Consider the following 19,853-nt stretch of genomic DNA (forward strand, 5'->3'; position numbering starts at 1 on the left):
AGTTATATGTAATTTATAAACAGACCATTTAAAATCTAGAAAAGCTTTTAAAAATTATTATTATTATTCTATAAGATGTCTTGTGATTATCTTTGTAATATATCATAATAATTGTTTACTATTATATATACTAAATAATAAAAAGGCAATTATACTATTCTAATCTAAATTATTATAATTATTATAATTTAATATAATATTATGTATTATAAATAATTATATGTCAACTACAACATATAAACTGCAGTTACTTATTTATATAATATATACTATGCACTAATCATCATATTACATATGTTATATAATAATAATTCCAAAATACATTACAAAGTATGTTTTGTTATATAAAGAAACTAGAATTACCTCTTATCCAGCATGGTGGATTTTGGATAGTTTTATCAGTCAGAAGGGATATATAATATGTTTTATTTTAATCATACATTTCTGAAGAGACTCCTGAAAAATAAAAATTTTTGAACAAACTCATATGAAAGATAAAATTGGCAAGTATCTCAAATAATTTTCATAAAGTTTTTCATTTTATAGCAATTACTTGAAGTGAGATATTAGCTATAGAGTGTTCATATTCTTTCAATAATTGAATGAGTTACCCAACACATAATGAATAAGAAAATAAGAAACATTTTTTTCCAATTATTCTGGGGAGGTATATTTCTTTTAGTAAAGAGATTATAGAAGATTAGTGCTGCTCGACTTAGTCAAGCAAAATGTGCAATTTAGTGATTAATATCAAAAGAGTTATATTATTCAGAATTATTTTTCTATTTTCAATGATGCCAAGGTTTATGAAATAACAAAATTAACTTCTCAAATAATTGACCACATTGATATTTCTACAGAAATCACTGTGTATAAAAGATACTGAAGTATCCTTTCTTAGTATTTTCCATGATAAACCTAGAAAGAGCAGATATCAACGTTAGCCCCAAAGAAAGGTGCTCAACTTTTACTTTCTGTGGAATACTTGTAAATATCTTCAACCTCTACAGTGTTGCTGATGACCCTTCACCTTGAAACTTTCAGATTGAAAAGCGCTTTTAGGATAACCACCCAATCAGGAGCAAACCAAGTTGGGAATGCTAAAGAAATTACTTATAGATTTGAAGCTATCATGTTTTTAGTGAAGAGGCTAAGCAATGGGTTTTAACAGCCAGCCTATGGATAACCCACTTTTTCAGAGAACTGAAACTATTATTTTGTAGCTTCTTCTGAATCCATTTTGGTTTCCATATACTGGATAACATAAATGTATCTTGTGAGGCAAAAGAAATGTTAGAAATTTAGGTTTTATATCTTTCAGATAATAATTTTGTGATAGAAATTAGGCCAAAAGTCTACTTTTATCACAGAGATGCATGGTTTATTAATGAGAAGGATCGTTATTGGCCACATTACCAATTTCATCTGTAAGGGATTGAGGGCAGTGCCTTTGCCATCCAAGGGCCTTAACTAGGAACCCTCTATCTAAAGCCAGGAAGGTAGAGCTTTTTATTTCTAACCTTAAGGATTCAAAGGGTGGCCTTATATCTGAGGATATGACACATTTAGCTATTTTGTTTTCATGCCTTTATGAAAATTGCACTATGGTGATAGTAGAAGGATGGGCTTTGGAACTAGATCTGTGCGAGCTCAAATCTTGACTGCATTACACAACAGCAGTATAATCTTGGGTAAGTAACTTAGCCAGCCTGAGCCTCTGTTTCCCTGTCTGTAAAATGGGGAGAGAAATGTTATCTTAAAGGTTGTAATGAGGATTGAATGAGATAATGAGTATAAAGTACCAAGAACATAGCAGAGTTTTAATAGAAGATAATTATCATCATGTTTAGTGTCTGCTACAAGCATAATAATTCTTCATCTAAGACATCAAACTGTGGGTAGGAAACCACAGATTCCACAGATGGGCTGGATTTTATCTACTAGCCCTGGGAACCAGAAGTTAAGGAGGACCACGGGCAGAGCTCTTCATAGGCCACTCATAGAGGATTTCTCATTAAGGTTCTGAAAGACAGATTTTCTGAATGTGTTAGTTTGCTAGGACTGCCGTAACAAAGTACTATAAACTAGATGGCTTAAACAACAGAAATTTACTGTCTTATGGTTCTGGAGGCTAAAGTCCTGGATCAAGGCCTCAGCAGGGGTGATTTCTTCTGTTCCAGTCTCTCCCTTAGCTTTTGATGATGGCTGAATCTTTGGTGGTCCTTGGCTTGTAGAAGCATCACCCCTATCTCTGCCTTCATCTTCACGGAGATACTCTTCCTATGTGTGTGTCTGTCCAAATTTCCCCTTTTTATAAGGATACCAGTCATACCAGATTAAGGGCCCAGCCTACTCCAATATGACTGCATCTTATAATACCCACAATGACTGTATTTCCAAATAAGGTCACATTCTTTAATATATTCTTTAAAACAAGTATAGGAAGTGGGACAGTAACATTTTACATATAGAGTATGGAGGGTTTTTTGGAAATCGTTTAAAAACTGTTCTTATTCCTAAAGAAACTATTTTCTCATGCCTTCTTGAAGAAAATTATTTTCATTATTCACATGTCTATCTTTATGAAGCCTAGAAATGAAATAAGCAATTAGTAAATAATTGTCCAGTAACCTTTATGTGAAGAGCTCTCAGCTAGATATTATAAGAAATATAAAGGAGTATTTATTGATTCAACAAATGTTTGCATGTCAGGAAGAGTTCTACGCTCTCGGAATATAGCACTGAATAAAACAGACAAGTCTCTGGCCTCATGAAACTTCTGTGCTTCTAGCTTTAAACTGAACCAGAAAACCTAATGAAATTCAGAATAAGTATCATTTGCAGATAAGCACTTGAAAGTAGTCAAGCGTGTGTTAAAGACAGTAAGTGCCATGAATTTTTTTTTTTTTTTAATGTAGAGTTTGCTCTGTTTTCTGATGACCTAGGAAGGTGTTCTTCACAGAAAAGGAACTGAATTGAGTTCTGTGGAAAGAGATGTTTAAGATTTGACAGAGAAAAGAAGAGAAAGTAGATTAAAAAATAGGTTGATGGTATGGGGAAGAATGATGGTAGAACAATAAGAAGACCAATTTGACAGAAACTCATTTTTATGTGAGAGGCAGTAGAGAGAAAAGTGGTAGGAGGCTTCAAGGCCAAGGATTTGAGGGTTCATCTGTAGATAATGGAGAACTATTTAAGGCTTCTGAATAAGAGGATGTTACAAGCAGAATATGAATTTGTTGATTGTATTTGAGAAGAAATATGCTGGAGGGAAGGAAACGCATTAGGAGAATATTGCAGTACTTTTGGTGAGAGGTAATGGGATAGAACTAAGGTGAGGGCAAGATTCAATATTCAACTTTTTCTTTACTTCCTTCTCCTTTCTATACGTAATCTCTCTGAGTGATTGCTTCTGTTTGAGAGACTTCAACTCTGTGACAATGATTTCCACTCTAAGTCTCTAAGATCTTTCTCCTACGTTCCCAATTTATATTTTCAGCTGCCATCTTTGTTTGCATCTCTGCCAGATGCCCCAAACTCAGTAGACCCTACTTTGGCCTGCTTCTTCTTGTCTTGAGTGTGAATTGCAGCACCAACTGTCTGCCCAAGTAGGGACTTGTGAATTACCCTGTTATCCTTCTCCGGAATTCTACTGGTCCCCAAATCCTGTCTAGTCTACCTTTCATGTACCTCTCAAATTCAGCCACCCCCTTCCCTTTCTACTATTGATTTAGTTTAGGACTTATAATTTCTTCTTTAATTTGCTGTAAATCCCATCCAGTCTGCCCATTCAGTGCATTTACCATGACCACACTAGAGAAATTTCAGCAAGCAGTTATTTAGCCCAAATGCTTTTTCATGGCTTTTTATCAACTACAGGATAAATCTTAATTCTTTATTGTAAGACTCAAGGCCGTTCAGGATCTGATCCAGGCTTATTTCTCCAGCTAATAGGCTGCCACGTTCCCTAAGAAACTCTGTGTCTAGAGCTCCTGGGCTGTTATCATTTCTCTTTATATCCATGTCCTCTTCTGCTTCCATTAAGGAGTTTCCTACCTCCCTTGGTTTACTCAGTCTGCTGAAATCCACTTAAAAAAATAAGAAAGGATTGTTTCTTTACATTTTAAAAAATGGAAAGAGCAACACATATTTGTTTTAGGGTTTTTCAGAGAGCATATTAAGAATTATTTTCAGATGTAAAATGGGACCATGCAAGTTGCCTAGATGAAGTGGGGAAAGAGGTCATTATTATTAAGAGGTGGAAGAAACAGAAGGCCACGGCACCAGAGCTATCAGAGCAAATGTTTAATTTACCCACTAAGATGGCAGAGGTGGAGTGGAGTGATCATAAATCCGGTGATATAGGCTGATATTGGCTTCACCAAAGTCTTATGAGAGAGGCTAAGGTCCTATATGTTAATACTGTCTATTAATTGTAAACATCCTGGCTTAATACAGGAGACTGTAATTATGCAGACTGTAACTGTATCCAAAATGGAGTGGTTTAAGACATGGCAGTGGAAGTCAGTGCTAATCTCTGCTCTGGCAGGCAGAATAATAGCCCCGAAGAGAAGCCACACCCTAATCCCAGGAACCTGTGCATATGTTACCTTGTATGACAAAGAGAACTTTGCAGATGTGATTAAGGATTTAAAGATGGGGAGATTATCCTGGATTCCGGATGGGCCCAATGTAATCACAAGGGTTCTTAAAAGTGGAAGAGGGATGCAGAAAGAGATTTGCCTACATAAAAGGTCAGAGTGATGCAATGTGAGAAGGAAAACTCATCTTTGCTAGTTTTGAAGATGGAGGAAAGGCCACAACCAAGAAATGCTGGCAGTCTCTAGAAGCTGGGAAAGGTAAAGGTAAAGAAATGGATTCTCCCCTAGAGCCTCCAGAAGGAATGCAGCCCTCCCATGCCTTGATTTTAGCCTAGTGAGACCCATTTCAGACTTCTGACCTTCAGAACTCTAAGATAATAAATTCATATTCCTGAAGCCACTAAGTCTGTGATGACTTGTTACAGTAGAAATAGAAAACTAATACAAGTGTCCTTCAAATCAAGGAGCTGGCTTGCTAGATCACACTTTGGTGTTGAGATTAATTATAAACCTGAGCTGAAGTTGAGGGATATCCTTAGATCCCTAAGGATTCAAAATTCTTCTGCAGGTTTGGGGTATGGACATTTAGAGTATTAAAAAAAATACAACGAGGGCTTGAACTTTCCTATGAAATTAAGTTCATAATTTAATCATATTGTAAGGATATTATATTTTAAACTTGTACAGCCTTTCATAAGAACCTGAGTACAGACAGCTCAATAGCCATCGCTACATCTTTTTGAAAAATAAAAGGTATTAATTTTCTAATAGTTTTTGTAGAAGAGGCAAAACTTTACTTCTGCCCACTTAGGGACTTCAGCTGGGCCTGAGAATTAAATTGGCATAAGACAGATTAAAAGCATACAGATTTATTTAATATAAATAATAAATAATAATAATAATAATAAATTTATTTAATATAAATTAAGTTTTGCAACACACAATAATCCTCATAAATAAATGAAAACCGAAACAAGTGGCAAACCCTAAGTGCTTATATATTGGGTTGAGCAAAGAGAAACAATTGTGGAAAATAACAGAAATATATGGGGAGTCCAAAGGAAGATAAAAGTTATTTAACAAGGTCTGTTTGTACAGAATTCTCTATGCCGTGACTTCCCAACTCTGGTGATAGGAATGTTTCTTTCTTCCTGGTATAGGAAAGGCATCTTTCATATGGGAGTGTTATCTCCTGATTTAGGGGAAAAAAAGGGGAACTAAGATTGCTTTTCTTCTACCTGTTGTTTATAAGTGCCTTTAGCTCAAAATAATCCTTGGCCAGAGTGGCCTATTTTGGGGTGGCATATTTTGTCACCTTCATTATTAAGAGTAGGTGAACAGTAGTTGAACTAAACTGTTTTTTAAAAGGACATTTCAAAACCGTGGTATATGTAGATGAGATCTGGTTATATTATTTATCACTAAGAACAGTGATAAGAAAATTTAACACATCTCAAAACTTTTTGGACTTGTGTGATTTTGCAACACTTTAGACCTTTACAGTTTGCTTATTTTCTGAACTGTTATTGTATTATGATAAGTAGGGATTATCATACATTTTCAGATAATGTTTTCTTAACAATTCAACTTTTATTTGTAACTCTTCCATTTATTTTAATTACTAGCACAGTGTGCAACATTTATTAATCAGCAGAACCTTTTTAAGTTAAAATACTAAATTAGCTAACCCCATTAACACAGAATACTCCAAACAAGCAGTAATAGGAGAGGTAGTTGCTGTGCAAATCGTATTATACATGCGGGTGCTCTAGGGCACAGTTAAGCGTGATTACCCTCTTTTGATCCAGTATTCTTCTGTCTCTCCCAGCTAATTTCCAGTGGAAATTTACAAAGTACTGGCTTCATTTTTCCAGCTTAATTTTTCTAATGAAGTTCTGGTACTTTATAACACTGGGTATACAGATAATAAGCCTGTGTGTAATTAAGAATTTCTAGAATTTGTCTACAAAAAAGCCCTTTATTACTTTGGCTCTACAGTGAGAACTGTGCTCATTTTTGCCCACTGTTTCCTTGAAAAAGATGGCTTTTTACATAGCTGACCACAGAGTTCTCGAGTTCTGTTCTTATAGACATCTGAGTCTGAAGAAGTTTAAGACTTATAACATTGACATAATGGTGATAACTTGGAATACTTTTACTGATTTTGTGAAAATATTACACACACTTTTGGTGTATGCAATCAGACAATCATAAAAACACACTGTTAGTCTTTTTAGTTAGATTTTTATCATTTTCTAATAATTCTTCCTAATACAATGGCTAACATATTCTAAGTAAAGTTTTGCCCATTAACTTTTGGTCAATTTACGAGGCCTGTGGAATTTCCTTTGTAAAAGAAAGATGGTCATTCTGTGCCATACTCATATTCTTATATTGGTATGGCACTTATACATCCCAGACTTCCCTGTTTTCAATTTAGAGTTCAAAAGTATGTTGGGGGTCAGAAGAGACTTGAAGGCTGAACAGAAGTTTGCCAGGCAAAGCAAGGAGGGTGACACCAAGGCTGTTGCCTGGACAAAGCCATCTCTCTGCCAACGAGTGCATAGCTCACGTGGGTTTCGGTTTGTCTTCTGAGGTATCTAGTGACGCTTAGTTCAGAGCTTTGGTACCTCATGCAAAATGGCAGAGATGAGAGGGAAAGTATAGGTGGAGCCAAGAGTATAAAGGGCCATGTGTACCATGATAAAGTGTTTGGACTTTACCATATAAAACACAGTGTAAAACCATCACTGTGTTTTAATCACTGGAGTGAAAGGGTCAGTTATCTTAGAAATATCACTCTACTAGCTATGTCCATGGTAAAGAAATGGGAGTCACAGCAGTTAGGGTACTGCTGCCATAGTCCAGTTCGGAGATAAAGAGGACTTGCAATAGAGCAAGGATAGTGGTAGTGGAAGGAAAGAGAAAGGTTGACAAACTGCTTTATAGGTAGAATCCTATAAACCCTAAACCAGAAATAGGGCCAACATGATATGGTGTGGATGGATGGTTCAGGGGCATAGATGCATTTAGGATCACTATCTTAGGGCTTTCTTAATTGCTAAGAACAAAGATCCATTCACGGTAACTCAAGTAAAGGGTGTGTTTGAAAGATCCATTGAAGAATCTTATAGAAATCTAAGGAACCAAAGAAAAACTGGACTAAGGTGACTCTTGGGGGCTGAAAAGGCATGGTTTTCTCCCTCTAGTGGCATCTCCACTTTTCTCTGTATTTCTGCTTCCTGTTTTCTTTCTACTGACTGACTTTATCTACTGCCTCACAGTTTCTTGCCCATAAATCTTCAGCTTGCCCTTAGTTATCATGGCCACCCCAGGCCTGATTCAGTGTAACCTTCCAGCGCTAGAACCCACAGCTAATTCTGCTTTTCAGTTCAGGAGAATCTGTTCTGCTCAATTTATGTTATCAAACTGGCCCACACAAGCTGTAGGCTTGAAACACAATTGATGCTTAACAAATATGTGTTAAGTTAATGGACATGTGCTGTTAACATATGAATGGATCACAGCTGTGGTCAGGGGACGGTATGTCACATTATATCAAATACAGTGTCTTATGAAAGTATAGCCATGAGCGAGCAAGGATTTCCTCCGATTGAGAAGTGCAGAGGCAGGGGGTCCTCTAGTGCCTTGACTTGATAGCTTCGGAGTGAGGTGACTGGCCAGATAGTGATGTCCTTACTTTTTAAAAAAAAATGTAAGAAGAACTATTGGCTTGATAGGGTGGAGGTTTGGGATATGAGTTTAATTTGGGGGCAGCTCTATTTGAGGTACCTATTGTATATCCAGGTAGATATTCCTAGTGAGCATTTGAAAATACTGGTCTAGAGTTAAAGAAGAACACTGTATATAGAGATAAAAATTTAGAAATCATCAGAGGTGATAGTTAAAAGCTTGATGGAGGAAAAAATCTCCCAGGGAGAAACTAGAGAGAGAAAGATTGAGCACAGATTCCTGGGAGTTGCTTTAATGTCAGGGCAGTGGTTCTTAATTAGGTCGCTTATCTGTATCACCTTGAAGTTTAAAATTATATACATATGCACTCCTTAGTCTCAACCACAGATATTTTGACTCAGTAGGCATATGGGTTTGACATATATGCCTAAGTGGTTCTAATGCCCAGTTCTGGTTAAGATAAGAGTCATTAATCCAAGGTATCGGCAGAAAATGATGAGTCAGTCAGGAAACTGAGAAAGCAAGGAAGAGTACCAGCAGGTATTTTGCAAATCAAGGGAGAAGAGAATTCACTACAAGTACTGGACTCTGCTTGATGCAGCGTTCAAGTTGAATGAGGACTGAAAAGAATGCATCAGGTTTGGCTGTTGGGAAGTCATTCATCGATAGCTTTTGCTTTCTCCTTTATCACCTAGCTCTTATTTCTCCCACATTCTTGAGGATATCATAAGAGAGCTTGTCAAATCCTTTGCCAAACTTCAGATATACGGTGTTTAAAATTGTACTTTACCTGTGGTGATGATATATGTTTATATATTTTTCTTTATATGTATTTATATATAAATATTTTAATTTATATTTTTTAATGTATATTTAATTTTAAAATGTAAAATATCAAAATATAGACATATTAAAATAAAATAGTACCAGTATCATATACACACATATATTGGCCCATTTTTCTAGAATTTAATTTTAACCTTATTTTAATATTCCATTTTAGAATCTTGCTGAAATTAACATCAGATTAAGCAACCTATATGTTATAGAATCTATATTCTTCTGCTTTTAGACTCATTTTGGTATATATTTGGTACATTCATAAGGTCTTAAGAATAACTAATGATGATTCGGTGATCTCATCCAAAGATGTAATTTGAGATACAGTATATCTTATAGAGACCTTGAAATCATTGGGTAGATGCTCATTTATAAATTCTAAACCAGAGGTTACAAACTAGTGGCTTCTGAGTTGCATACAGCTTCCATGTATGTTATATTTGGACCCCTTAGTTTTCTAAAAATTAAATTGATTGAAAAATTTTAAATTGATTAAAAAATTTTAAATGGTAATTATATCTTTTAAAAATCCAGATTTTCTGGCTTATATTAAAAATTAAGAGATCTGGAAACAGCAGGCCTCCAGTCTCATATGGCAACAAACTGATTAAAGCTTGCTTTCTTAGTTTTTACATCTGACTTAATATGTGTTACCTGCCTGGGCTTTCCAGACACAGACATTGGAGACCCTTGTTCCAGATGATAAGCTCCTCGAGAAAGAGCCCAGGATTTATGCAGTATGCTTAGCACCATACTTGACAAGCAGTAAGCGGTCAACAACTCTTTTTACATATTGAGCTTGAGCTTCAACTAGTTTTGTTTGTTTTGTTTTCATCTATCTGATCACCAAAATCATTCTCGTTGCAAGAGAAATCAAGCAAGAGGAAATGAATTCAAGTGTGATTTCTCTTTGATCTTTTTTTTTTTTTTTAACCTCTTTATTGGAGTATAGTTGCTTTACAATGGTGTGTTAGTTTCTGCTTTATAACAAAGTGAATCAGTTATACATATACCTATGTCCCCATAGCTCTTCCCTCTTGTGTCTCCCTCCCTCCCACCCTCCCTATCCCACCCCTCTAGGTGGTTATAAAGCCCCGAGCTGATCTCCCTGTGCTATGCGGCTGCTTCCCACTAGCTATCTATTTTACGTTTGGTAGTGTATATATGTCCATGCCACTCTCTCGCTTTGTCCCATCTTTGATCTTTATTAACACCGCACTAACAGTTCCAGTAATAGGGCAGCCTTTACTTCCTCTTTTCTTTTTCTTAGAACAGCATTTTCCAAACTGTGTCTCTTGAACTGTAGTCTGGAAGATGTTAATGAGTTTTCTGTCAAATAAACTTGGGAAAAATTATATTTGAAACGTTTAAACTTTTTTTTTTTTTTTGGCATTTACAGGGCTTCTCCGTCTTAAATATATTTTTATTTAGTGTGACCTTCAAAAGGGGGACATATAATGTATAGCATTTTGCAAGCCCATTTGTTCAACAAATATTACAGCCTAATATGTGCCAGGCGCTGTATTAGGTACTAAGGACAAAGCAATGAACAACATTGCAGAGGTTTCCTGGCATCGTAGAGCTAATGGCATGGTTGGCCATGGAATCCCCTTATCCACAGACCATGGTTTGGAATATGCTGCTCTACATTTGATTTTTCTTAGCAATTTTTTTTTTTAGTTTCAGCTTATTTCGTTCTGCTTAAGAATAATTTGTGCAAGTGTTTCCCACAGCCTTATTTTTCTCCTTAATTTTGTTCTTTATGTCAATTACACAAGTCCTTAAAATATCTGAGCTTAAAACATTTAAAGTTGTAAATGGACTGCTAAAAGAAGAGCCTGAATGAATGCTACTTAGCTGGGACATTTAAATTCAGTATCTTTCAGCAGAAATTTTTTTTTGGTAAGTTTTCCACAATTAACTAGAGGAAAGTAAGGTTAACTCTGATACGTACGGGAAAGTTGTTGCACAGCTGTAATGAAATTACTGAATCAGCGTGCCTGGAGATTGTTAATAATAATAATAATAATATATCCAGGGAATACTAGTCCTCTTAAGCTAAAAAAAAATGTAAGGAGGGCAAAATATGTCTTTCCATTTAAATTTAGAAGTTTGTAATATAAGCTCACTGTCTAGCTGGACAGATAGTCTTGCCATTTGCATTCTTAATATTTAAATATTATGTTGCCATAGGTATTCTTTATATTTAAATACTATATTTATATCACCACCCTAGGGGAGAGATTTGTGTTATTGATACTGCTCCTTTAAAAGTTTATGAGTTTTAAATTTCTTCTGTGAATTCTACTCTAAGTATGAAATACTTTATGTATTGAATAGTTATAGCAATGTTTATATGAAAATCTCAATGAAACCTGTTTTCATCCATAAGTGAAGTCTAATTCCTATTTCAAGTTGTTGTCATTTTATGAACATCTCTTCAACCAAAATTCTACTCGAATAAAACATCTTGATAGATGAGTAGACTATGTTTTGAAATCCCTCTATTGGTATTAATGAGCTATATATTAGATTTATCTGGAAATTTGGATTGTTAATACATATAGAGAAAACACCTTTTATTTCTCATATTGAAGGTAATAAAAAGAGACTTTTTATTTGCCAAATTTATTCTAAAACATATTATTCCGTATTAAAAGGGAAAAACAATTCAGCATTTTATGGCCCTTTTTAATGAATTGGACAGTTGACCTGATTTTTTTTTTAGAAGAGCTAAAATTATTTAATATTTATTTTTTCCAGTTTTATTGAGATATAATTGACATATTGCACTGTATAAGTTTAAGGTGTCCAGCACAATGATTTCACTTATATATATCATGAAATGTGTATATATTTATTATTAATTCATTATATTAAGTCAGTATTCATTATTAATTATACTACAAATTTAAAGTATATCTCATCCTATTTCAAATATAATTAACACAAATAATTTGTATATTTCCAGTTGTGTGGTTTTTCAGAATGCTTTGTCTTAAAAAAAATGCTACGCCGTTTCTGCCAGGCTGCCAGAGAGGAAGGCGCCGCGGGGCACCGTCGGCCTTGCGGGCGGGGCGGCAGCGCCTGCGGGCCTGTCGCCGGGCTCTTTGACGGGGTGGGGGGATTCCCTGCGGTGTTAGATCCTCTTCTTTTTTTCTGCCGGGAACCCGGCTCCGAGCCAGAGCTCATGGGTCCCCCTCGGGCCTCTCCGCTCTGTGGGTCCCGCGCCCGGGGCCTCCATCCCGGTGCCCTCCGTCCAGTGCCGGGCACAGCGGAGCGGTCGGCGCGGCCTCAGCCTCAAGGTCATGTCAGGAGGCCCCCTTCCTCTCCCCCTCCCCAGTTGACGCAGCCTCGAGCTTTCCTCCGCGCCTCCTGCTCTGTCGCATTTTAGCACAGTTTACCTACTAACAATGAGTTCTGGTCTCGACGCAGTGGAGCATTGTCGGCATTTGTTCCCGGATCTTCCTTTGTAAATATGCTCTGGAGACGTGGCATTGAAGTTGGAGAAGAATCCGTACAGTATAGGAAGCCCTTAGGCTGTTAAATGCCGGCCATACCCTTAGATGCTTCGGGTCACAGAGATGTGTATTTCTGGATACAATACAGAAGAAACCAGCCAAGAGCTGGGAGACTGGAAGAACTTTTGCCTCTTCAAAAGCAAAGGTACAACAGAGCCTATGAGTTGAAGATGAATGAAGGTCGTTGTGATAAATGTTTTCCAAAAACTTGTCATAGAGGATGGCTGTGAAAAAACCACCAGGAGGACAGCTGCACACGTAACAAGCATATAAGTACCTGCAGATGAATGTTCAAGTCCTTAGCAGTGGTGTTTACAAATTGTTCATTGCCTCAAAGGTGTGGCATACAACATTTTGGAAGGGAAAATGAAGAATTGGTCAAGAAGATATGAATTAAAGCAAATGACGAAAATTAATATTTTATTTAACATTGATCATCTCACAATAAATGATGTAGAAAAATATAAGTTCAAATGATTTTAATTGCTGGGCAATAAAGTCTGTTTTCTTTAAAATAAAAAAAGAAAATGCTACAACTGGTTAATGAGAACTAAGTCATCTGACAATGAGACTAGAAATGAACTGGTTTTAATTCAGCCCTCAAAACATTAAATTTACTATTTTCTATATTATAATAATGATTAAAATATTAAAATCTAATAGAATATGTAGTTTTTGAGCAGGTGTACTTTTATGATAACATGAAAATTTTTTGTTTGTTGATTAGTTTAGTAGATTAAATCAACTTCCTTTGTTCATATTTTCTCTTCTAATTCTTTCATCAACTCTTTTCAAACTTCTATGCCTAGGTGTCCTTGCTTGTCGAATTAAGTTTTGTAGACCAGAGGGAATTGCCTCTGGAATTAAGAGAATTCCTTTCCCTTAATTAGCCCATAGTGGATTTTTTCCCCTCCTATTCTTTTTTATATACCCCATTTAAATAACTGCTCTATTTTTAGCATTACAAAGCTTTTAATCCTTGCTTCTCCTTTTGCAAGTATTTTATTTTATTTTATTTTTTAATAAATTTATTTATTTATTTATTTTTATTTTTGGCTGCATTGGGTGTTCGTTGCCGCGGAGCTTTCTCTAGTTGCAGCGAGCAGGGGCTACTCTTTGTTGCGGTGCGTGGGCTTCTCATTGTGGTGGCTTCTCTTGTTGCGGAGCATGGGCTCTAGGTGCGTGGGCTTCAGTAGTTGTGGCTCGCGGGCTTAGTTGCTCCACGGCATGTGGGATCTTCCCGAATCAGGGCTCGAACCCGTGTCCCCCGCATTGGCAGGCAGATTCTTAACCACTGCACCACCAGCGAAGCCCGCAAATATTTTAGGTAGACCTTTTCAGCAGGGATCCTGGAGTGAATCCCAGTACCGCCTCCTGTATCCCGTTTAGGCGTGTCTCCCCTCCCAGTGTTGTTAATGATTGGAACGAGACAGGCTGCTCATAGCCCAAGATCTTTATTAATGCAGCTTGTGATTTCTTCAGCATGTTCTACAGTTCTGCTGTAAGAACAACAAAAAATAATTGGCATGTTTCGCATTCTGTGTAGCATATACGATAAAACAGATAATTGATTTTTCAGAGAGATTCTTTGGTCATTTATTACCTCAGTAGTTAAGAAACAATAGCATCTTCTGGGGCTTCCCTGGTGGCGCAGTGGTTGGGAGTCCGCCTGCCAATGCAGGGGACACAGGTTCAATCCCTGGTCCGGGAAGATCCCACATGCTGTGGAGCAACTAAGCCTGTGCGCAGCAACTACTGAGCCTGTGCTCTAGAGCCTGCGAGCCACAACTACTGAGCCCACGTGCCACAACTACTGAGGCCCAGGGGCCTAGACCCTGTGCTCTGCAACAGGAGAAGCCACCGCAGTGGGAGGCCCACGCACCAGAAGGAGGAGTAGCCCCCGCTCACCGCAACTAGAGAAAGCCCACGCACAGCAACGAAGACCCAACGCAGCCAAAAATAGATAAATAAATAAATAAGTTTATTAAAAAAAAAGAAAGAAACAAGAGCATCTTCGAGTCACTCTTAAGATAGAAGTAAACTACAATTTGAACATATGAAATTCAATTACTCAAATACGAAGACGGTAAAATTCATATGACTTTATTTATTCTGCTATCATCTCATTACATTTTATTGTGCATGAAGTGTAGGAGGTTTCCAAACTTGAAGACAAAATCATTTTATACGCAGTCTGAGATGGTGGAAAAGTATTTATTTTTGTTTCTTTTTTCCCCAAACGGAAAGAGTGAATGTGTTGAAGAATCCTGTATTTATTTTCGAGTTCATAAGTAAGAAAAGAAACCTCTTCCAATAAAAAGATGGAAAATGTCAGACATGTTTGGTATCAAAGGATCACAAGGCATCCAATTTAGCAACATAGTTTTAGAGAGAGGAATGTGGTAATGGGCTCTCCTTCCTCCATCCCGGTGTTTATTAGCCTTCGTCATGCTATGATCAAGTCCACCCTCAGGGAAGGGGCCGCACAGAGCCCCAGTGATGTTAAGTTTGGCAATAGTACCTGTGAGGAAAGGATAAAGTAACTGAGGATAATATTCCACAGAGATGTTAAGAAAGCTAAGACTGCTGAAGCTTGACCTGTTCTGATAGGAGTCAGTATAAGCACCCTATGAAGAGCATTCTTCCCATTTTCAAGGCCAATGAGCTCCATACTTCTAACACCCCACATGTGGGTTCCAGGCTTTTTACCTCTCAGCCTGTACTCATACCGGTCCCCTACTTTTGCATCTTCCTTCTCAATTTTCATTTCGGCCTAACGAAGTCTGACCCATTTGTTAAAACTCAGATTAGATATTGTCCCCAGTGCTTTCTGTTCCCATACTCTTTTGTTTTTTCTTTATCAGAGAGCTTTGCTTCCCCACCCTGCTACACCCCCTGCTTTATATTGGTGTAGTTATTTGTCTTTTTCCCTCATTAGATTTTAAGGGTCTTAGGGTGAGGCTTCTGCTTATTCACCTTTTTAATACCCACAGTGTCTAAACACAATGTTACTGAAATAGTTATTTAAGACATATGTGGTGGATTGAATTAACTATGAATTAAGTCCCCTAGTGATTATTATATACCTACTATTTGCTTATCTGATACAGGCCCAGAACTGAGTATCCATTTCCTTATCATAAGGAGCTGCCTCTAGGGGAAGCTGGCATCTCCCTTGGGCTCCCCTGCTCTCTTCTTCTCCCCCATCCACTCCCTCTTCAGCTCAGGGAGGGGGCTTGCTACTCCTTGGGGGGACCCATCCTATGCAGGGCCACATTCCATGAGGTCTACCTCGCTCCAGAGTTTCTCTTGACCTCTCCTCAGACTAGTAGTCAGGTGCTGGCCTGGAGTTGCTCTCAGTGGGGAGAATCCTTAGCCATCCCACCTTTTCCTTTTTTGGCCAGTGGTTAAAGAGGAAGGCTCTTCTCCCCGGAGGAGCATCTGTCTCATCTCTTATCACACCTTTGACTTTTGCTGGCTGTTAAGACTCAGGGCAAAACGGGGAGCAGTCCCCACGTTGGAAAGGGGTGGATTACACAAAGTCTGTTTTAAATTTGGGGGCAAACCCACTCCAGTTTGCTCTTTTTCCTGCCTCTAGCCTAGGCGAAAAGATTTATTTACATGCTTTGCATAACTCATTGGAGAATTTATTGTGATCTGGAGTAAAATTCCTAACTTGTAACAAGGTACCCTTTATCCTGCTTTGTGCTTAATACATATATTTCACTAGAAGCCCTTTAACAGAGAGAGGGCTGTTCTAGGACATGTTTGAAACCTGAACAGGTATTTGAGACTTGTTCCATAGCTATGTATCTCGATATCTATGAATCGTTATCTCCATGTCCAGTTTGAAATGATTTACCTAAGTCAGAATTCATTGTGGCTTGGATAACTACACTATTGGGCAATCAATATATAATATATATGGAGAAAACTGTTTAGCAATTTATGAAGATCGGTAATATATTTCTATGTGTAGTTTCCATGGGCAATCTCATCTTCACTATAAAGCTGTTCATGATCTCCTTTGCTTCCTTCATAAAGAACTCAATTTTCTAGTTATGTTGAACCCCTTTCCATTTCTTCAGCATCCCTTTTTATGCTCTAACTCACCTCCATATCTTTGTATATGTTGTTTCTTCTATGTAAAATAGTCTTCACCAGCTTCTTAACTTGACTAACTCTACATGTCTTAGTATGCAGCTCTGACATACATGGTCTGGGAAGACAGCTTTTCCATGCCCCGCCCCCCAACTCCCTGCCAATAACCACCCCCATATGCATATACATGTGCATGTTACAAGCACATATTCGTATATAAATAAACCTTCCTCTGTGTCCTAATTGCCTCTTGTGCATGTATTTATCACAAAACCAACACATTCTACTGTGTTGTCTCATTCTCCACCCCCTGTTATAAGGTGAATTCCTCTTAGGTATACTGCATCTTCCAGCATTAAATCCCAGTGTTTTTCAAAGTGTTTAGTATATAAAAGCATTTCATTTAATGTTTGCTTAATGAGTAAATATTAAGACAGTAGAGAAATCAGTGTGGGTTGGAGTAGGACAATTAGGAAGCTGGGTGTTAAGCCAGATTTTGAAAGATAAGTAGTGCTTGGATCAGTATTTCAGGAAGAGGAACATGGACAAAGGCAGAGCTGGGATAGAAAGACAGGAATGAAGGAAACAGAAAGAATGAAGGAAGGGAAGGAGGGAGGGAGGGAGGAAGGAGAATGGCATCAAAAGACGTCAGGTAAGGAGTGGTAGGAGATTGAACAGACCAAGTGCATTCTAAGAAGCCCAGCTGCTGGGCTGAAGAATATAGGTTTGAATCAATAGGTAATAGGGTTCCATAATTGGAGATTTGAATTATCTGGCAGTGAAATAAATAGGTTGGAAGAAAACCTAGAATTATGAGTGACAGTAGTAGGACTATAAACAAAAGGGAGGGGGGATGAAAGTTAATAAGGAAAACAAAGATAAGTGTAATTTGTTAGTCTTCTTATTTGGAAAATAATATTAAGTATATTAATACTCAAAGAATAAAGACTTTATAATATATTTGCAGTGGACTTATTTTCCCTGAAGCTAATTGATTAATTTTAATTTTTGCTTCCTGAGACCCCTACCAATTCTTCTCTAACTCTGCAGACATTCAAGTACTGACTTGTTTGTGTATATCACTGTATCTCCACATTGAATTTAAGAATTTCTGCCAGATCTGTATCTTTGATGAGATTTTTAAAATTAACAGGCAAACCCATATCATCTTCTTCTTTAATGTGATGTTCAGTTCATTGAAAAGTATGCACTGCAAGCATAAAGCACATTTGAATATATATTTAAAACTGGTAGGGCTTCCCTGGTGGCGCAGTGGTTGAGAATCTGCCTGCCAATGCAGGGGACACGGGTTCGAGCCCTGGTTTGGGAAGATCCCACATGCCGCGGAGCGACTAGGCCCGTGAGCCACAATTGCTGAGCCTGTGCGTCTGGAGCCTGTGCTCCACAGCAAGAGAGGCCGCGATAGTGAGAGGCCCGCGCACTGCGATGAAGAGTGGCCCCCACTTGCCGCAACTAGAGAAAGCCCTCGCACAGAAACAAAGACCCAACACAGCCATAAATAAATAAATAAATAAATATTAAAAAAAAAAAAAACTGGTAAAGATAAAGATACCATTTTAAAAGTAAAATTGACAATTATCTAAACTTTTGATTGTAAACTCAATTGATTTCTAGGGTTTTCCTAGCTGTTTATACTTTTATAGAGCAAATTCTATTTGAGAATTAAATAATTTCTTCTGAATTTGAAGACAAATTTTAAAATATTATTTATAAAACATCTAAATATTTTTCAATGTATATACATATATACACATACATGTGTGCCCTTAAGAATATGCATTACATGTTACCTTAATGCAACATTATGGCTCAATGAAATTAACATTAATTCACGTGCAGGGAAATACCTAGTCTTTCCGCCTTGTCTTCTCAGACATCCAGTCCCTTGAGAAAGCAAATTTTGTTCAGACACAAAAGAAAAATGTACTATTAAAATGCAATTCAGAAGTGATAAAAAGTGTAAGTACAGCAGCCAGCTCACAGCACCTCCTCTGTATACTCAGGGACATTGGGGCCACATTAATTTTTCATATGTGTGATGTCCATCCCATGTGCAAATTAACACTGGAAGGGCCGTAATCTGTCTTACATGAGAGCTCTTTTCTCAAGAGCATATATAATACATGCCTGTGTAATTTGGTATAATTCAAAGCTCTGTGTTCTGTTTATTTTTTATCTTAAATTGGCTTAGAGAATATTTTCTTAGGAAAAATATTTAAAAGGAGTTCCTTAATAAACATTAAAAAGAAATTGTAGAGAGGTGTGACAATTGATGAAATAACACCACATTTCCTAAGCTTATTATTTTTTAAACAAATTTATGAATATAATGGCAAAATTTTTTTCAATTGAACTGAGATTTTTGAAAAGGCCCCTTCTTTGTCTTAATTAAATGAGATGATATATGTGAAAATATCGGCATATGCTCAATAAATTTGTTGAACCTCAACCTTATTGTTTCAAAGTCTGAATTTCAAAATATTTTTCTTGGCGGAATATTTAATTTAGCTGTATATATTTATTTCCCAGAGCTTGCTGTTTCCCTCCAAATGTTTCTTGTATTTAAAACAGGATCTAGCTCTAATTTCATTGACACCATGTCTCCGTTGATTATATTCATTAGAATTTTCTGACGTTTGCTCCTGTTTCCTATATTATATGTTTCCTCTAGGTTATCTTTTACGTTTAGATATATGTCTTTCTTTCATGTTGGTAGTTTCCCCAATTGGTAATCTATTCTTAAATTCATATTAAAAAGGAGACTCTAAAAATCGGTTTAAAAAGTTTATTTGTGTGTGAGAATGGCTTTTTCACTGATAGACTTTGTTGCACTGTGATATGACCTTTTAGTTAAGAGATCTCCAAATGTTGATATTTGAAGTTGTTTCTCTGGGCGCTCTCAGTATCTTTTGAGATGATACAATTACTCTTCTGAAATCTGTTAATCCGGCTCCCAGGTTACTTTGAGATGAGCAAGGGAAGATTTCAATGAGTAGTCTTTGAATTAAAATTCATATATTCCATTTGGTGCCTCACTCTGGCCTTCCGTGGTTCCTGCTTTCCCTGAGACCAGAGC

General features: G+C 37.0%; 1 protein-coding gene across 5 annotated transcripts in view; it reads left to right on the forward strand.

Moving 5' to 3' along the window:
* SPATA17 (spermatogenesis associated 17) overlaps window positions 1–19,853 on the forward strand; it is a 192,379-nt gene that overhangs the window by 120,439 nt on the left and 52,087 nt on the right. The gene's annotated exons all lie outside the window — the stretch shown is intronic.

Source organism: Balaenoptera borealis (assembly GCF_965194805.1).
Source record: "Balaenoptera borealis genome assembly, chromosome: 1".
Classification (NCBI taxonomy): Eukaryota; Metazoa; Chordata; class Mammalia; order Artiodactyla; family Balaenopteridae; genus Balaenoptera; species Balaenoptera borealis.